We start from the raw sequence: 5,436 nt of genomic DNA, 5'->3' as shown, positions 1-5,436 counted from the left end.
TACCTCGGTTTGTTCTGGTCGATTAAAAGTTACTTTCTTATGGAAACAATCGATGGAAGCATGATGGGTAGCCAGCCAATCCATACCCAAGATGACATCCACATCAAAAATATCTAATGGAATTAAATCGGCTTTAAAGTCTTGACCATCAATCCTTATTGGACAATCTCTAAGGACTTCGCGGGCCATAAGTGAAGTTCCAGCGGGTGTAGCTATAATTAACTCATAATCTAGTGGTGTAGGCATTCGATCAGCACATAAAATAAGTTTACGTGATATGATTGAGTGTGTGGCCCCAGGGTCTATTAAAACACAAGCATTTTGTCCAAAGATGAGTAACGTACCCATTATGACGTCCGGTGATGCTTGGGCCTCTTGTTGGGTCATAGCAAACACTCTGCCTTGAGCTCTGGGACGTCCTCTTTGGCCTCTTTGCTGTCCTCCAGCTCTACTAGCATGACTGGACTGAGTCCCACTACCCGATGCACTACCTCCAGTCTGAACTGCTCCTTGGCCCTGTTTTTGAGTCCCGGAAGTCTGTCCCGATCCAAAAGTGGATCCCGAAGTCCCACTATCTCCATGATACAACAGTGGACAATCTTTCCTGAAATGTCCCTGCTGGCCACAATGGAAGCAACCGCTAACTCCCCTCAAACAAACTCCATCATGGCGCCTCCCACACGTGTTACATGGTGGTTGGCCAGGTCCATGGGGTCGACTTCCTTGCGACCCTCTCTCCGGTACGGTGCTCCGAGCTGAACTGCCCACAGATTGATGGCTGGAGCTACGACTCTGCCCTGATCCTCTACTACCACCAGAACCACTTCTGTAACCTCTGAATCCACCACTTCCGGATGAACCAGAGCTGAAACTTCCTCTTTTCGCTGGTCCTTGACTCGGTCCGCCAGACACAACACTCTGAGGGTGATGGCGTCTCGTACCACCCCGGTTCCGTTCTGAGAGAGACCTCTCCACCTTCATAGCGGCCTCCCTTAAGTTGGGGTAGCTAGTATGGACGGCTGCAGCAACCACTGTACGAATCTCCTCCCGTAAGCCATCCTCAAATCGAGAGCACTTGTCTCTCTCATCAGCCACAAGTTGAGGACAAAATCGAGACAACTCAGTAAACTTCTTCTCATACTCTGCTACTGTCATAGTTCCTTGCCTCAACCTCTGAAATTCTGCTCTCTTTTCATCACAGTAGACCCGAGGATAATACTGCTCGTAAAAAGCTCTCCTAAATCGATCCCAAGTACATTCCTCGGCAGCGAGTCCCACCTTTTCGGACTCCCACCAATGATATGCATCGCCTTCTAGCAAAAAAAGGAGCTAGAACCATCTTCTGATCCTCTGGGCATCTCATAACATCAAATATTCTCTCCAACCTCACGATCCAATCATTGGCAACGCTGGGATCAGTAGTGCCCCTAAAATCAGTGGCCCCAAGCTTCCGAGCTCGTTCAATACTATAATCTCCTTCAGCTGGGCCACGAGTGCGCACGACATTAGTCACCGCCTCAACTAAACGGTCTACGGTCTGCTCTAATCCAGGTGCAGCCTCATCTGCACCCTGAGCTACTCTATGACGGTTTCCCCGCGGACGGCCACGTCGAGGAAGCATTGTACCTATAAAAAAAAAAAAAAAATTTATAAATTTACCGAAGGGACACTGGTACAACAATATGAAACCTAGGCTCTGATACCAAGTTGACAGGACCGCCCCCGAATTTCCACCCTGAAAATTCGGTGAGGTCCTGCGGGATCCAAAATCAAGGAAAAATCCTACCGAAAATTCGGCAGAACCTCCCCTGAAAATGGTCTAACCCAAAATTTTATAACCTGTTAAAACACTTCTAAAGTTTTCAACTTCCCTACCACAACCAAAAGGGGTCTCCGACCCGGCATAAAGTTTACAAATTTATAGGTTACAACCAATTATCAGAACCAAACTACAACTTAAGGCTTAAAGGAAATCCTACACTATACAATGAGAAGACAAGCCCGCCTCGACACAATAATTATGACTGGCCGCCGCTTCCACCTGGGGGAAACATGAAAACACAAAAAGTAAACTCACGGTGAGAAAGGCTCAGTGAGTGGATGAACGAGTCAAAAGATAACAAGGTTAATAAAGTAAAACATTTTATTAATATTCTCAATTTCACAAACACAATATGCTTTGAACTGATATGCTTTGAAATATTCTCAATTTTATTAATATTCTCAATTTCCCCCATTTTAAAATATCCTTTGAACTGATAAAAAGAATGACTAAAAATATTTTATCTAATAAAGTTTCTAGAATAATCGTTGGCCAAATCAGTACCCATTTGACGGGCTCCACATTGGTACCGTACAAGACCGTCGCACCAAGTGGACCGTCTACTTAACCTTCCACCCACACCGTCGTAACACCGTCATGCGAGTGGATTGCGGTGTCCCTTGTACCGTCGCAACGCCGTCATACAAGTGGACACACAGTGGCCCTTGTACCGTCGAATCGCCGTCGTACAATAAGCCAAAATGTTGTACGTGCACTTAGATTGCCCTTTCCACCCACACCGTCGCAACGCCGTCATGCGAGTGGATTTGGGGTGTCCCTTGTACCGTCGAATCGCCGTCATACAAGTGGACTTATAGTGGCCCGTGTACCGTCGAATCGCCGTCGTACAACAAGCCAAAATGTCGTACATGCACGTAGACTACCCCCAAAGGGCGAGGCATCCCGGCACACGGCCCAAAGCCTATGTGTGTGCCGTGATGGGTCCCAAAGACCTACTTAATAACAGGTGGGTACTTAGTCTGGCATTTAAATTGTTTGTTTAATTATTTGATAACCCTTAGATCAAAATAACAAATAATCTAATCCCTCTAGACTTTATTAATGCAAAACAGACTTTTCTCAATTCATTATTTCATTCTTTAACTTAAAATTTCAAAAGTACTATATATAAAAAAAAAACATAAAACCCATAAATTTGCAAGCAAAAGAAAATCCACTCACAATATTGGAGCCTAGTGTCGATCTCCGGATGGATCACCTCAAGTCTCGGGAGCGTCGCCTAGAACAACCAAGAATACGAAGCATAAATTAGGCTTGTTACCGAACAGAAATTAGAGTATGGGAGTGAACTTAAGTGTTCTTCTCTTGATTTCATTGGTCTCGTTTCAATTCACCCACTTATAATAGAAATTAAGAATCCTAAGGATTTGAAATTGTCCAACTTCTTAAGTTTTCTAATTCTAATAATCAAATAACATTTTCTAGGGGCTTAAATTGTCCATAACTACATTAATATCATCAAATTTTCGAAATTCTCAAGGGGAACCCGAAATGGGACCTAATTCCCCAATTTCAATTCTCCAAATTACTCAAAATAAAGCACCAAAACACTGGGAATTGACAGCCCATACCTCAAGGAGGAATACCCACTTAAACCCTCGAAATTCGGTGGTGAAATCTGGCCGGAATTTGGAAGACAAGGCCGACGGGTCTGGGGGTTTCTTGGGCTATTTTCGCGCGTGCAAGGGAATGGGCTGACTGAAGGAACAGCTGAGGAAGATGGTCGGCATCAGTGGAGTGGATCGGTGGCCGGAGTTGGGGGGGTTTTCAGGTCGGGCTGTGTGCAGAGAGAAGGGCGGCAGCTGGGGTTTGTTTCTGAGTGGGTACTGTACACGCGGAGCGGCTGGTTGCTGGAAGACTTCGATGGCGTCGGCGCCGGTGGAAAGGGGGGGGGGGTCGCCGGAGGCAGAGGCCGGTAAGGAATGGCTGCGATGGTGAGAGGTGATGACTGAGGTATGCGCAGGGGAGGGTGCGAGAGAGAGAGAGAGAGAGAGAGAGAGAGAGAGAGAGAGAGAGAGAGAGAGAGAGAGAGAGAGAGAGAGAGAGAGAGAGAGAGAGAGAGAGAGAGAGAGAGAGAGAGAGAGAGAGAGAGAGGAAATCTGAAATGAGAGAATTTGGGCTGATTTTTAAATTGTAGTATTTGGGCTTGAATTTACCAAATTGCCCTTTCTAGAGAATTCTCCACCTTTCCTACTAAAATTCCCAAATTGAACCTACGCGTTTAGAAACTCGAGTTCTAATTCACCCTCTCGAACTTAAAGGCCACAAATTGAATTAAAACACTCCTCTAATACTAGAATTTCCTTCCAAAAATTTTAATAAGGCATGCCCAAAAGTTATATATATATATTTTATTTATTTATTTATTTATTTATTTGCAAGCAAAAGTAATAAGACTTGGGTTCGGGTCGTTACACTATTAACTTTTAGTTCATTCAATTTATTTAGAACAAGGGCATTTTAGTAATTCAAGTGAATTAATAAACAACTTATATGGAATCAGTATCATTCTTACTTTGATTTCAGATAGTTTAGTAAACAGTTTTAATGGGAATCCGAATTATGACTCATCCTTAATCTAATTCCTTCTCAATTCAATTCATAAACATGCCATAAGGGTTTAGCTCCGAATGAGACCACATTCTTCTCAAAGATTACCAATTTACTATAAATTTCTATCCTTTAATAAGTATCCGCATATATTTTTCTCAGTTTCCACTTAAGAAGTGGATGTACTTTATTTAATAATATCATGATAGAATAATATCAAATCAATTTGGGCGACGAAATTCGACTTTGGGAGAGGAACTAGGTTCGTCACCCAAACTCTTTTTTCTTTTTCTTGTAGTGAAGACTGAGTGGGTGTCATGTACACAAACCCGTCGTCATTATTCTCTCTAATTCCTTATAATTTTGTCTTAACTTCCATGAATGTGTTGAGAAAATGGAATATCATATGTATGTAGCTTTAGTCAAACCGCTTTCTCCAACAAATTAATATAGACTACTATTCCTATATGGAAATCTTAAAATCAATATATCTAATATAGTTATTTATATGGTTTTATCGAAAACAGTGTTCGTCTATTTATATGGTCACAGTTAATTAGATGATTAAATGATTTCCGATTTGGTTGATTTTTTGCATTAATGATCTTTGAAGTGGGGCCTAAAAATTAGACTGTTCAGATTATGAGATTAGTCATGTGGTGAGCCTAAAAGAGTGGTTAGTTTCGTATTAACTTGCTAACTAGTTAGATTTAGAGCGCTCTTATAAATATATATGACCTATGACTAGTAATGATTTCCTTAATTACTAGTTTGTCAAATCATGAACATAACCTTGATATATATAAAATTCTGACGACATAAAATTTGGGGCTTAGTTCATTATGCAAAGAATAATTTACACAACAATATTTCAAAAAAATTAATTGATCTAAAATTTAAGTTTTAATACTTTCATGGCTACGCACGTAGTTCAGTTCGGTCAATGCATGTAGTCATATAGTGAAAAAATACAGAGAATGATACAGATTTAAATTAATGTACATTCTCACTTATATTTCTATTTGATTTATCATCATGAATAA

This window comes from Dryas octopetala, chromosome 5 (assembly GCF_963921425.1).
Source record: "Dryas octopetala chromosome 5, drDryOcto1.1, whole genome shotgun sequence".
NCBI lineage: Eukaryota > Viridiplantae > Streptophyta > Magnoliopsida > Rosales > Rosaceae > Dryas > Dryas octopetala.
The sequence above is the reverse complement of the archived record's forward strand: the minus strand, read 5'-3'. Positions refer to the sequence as shown.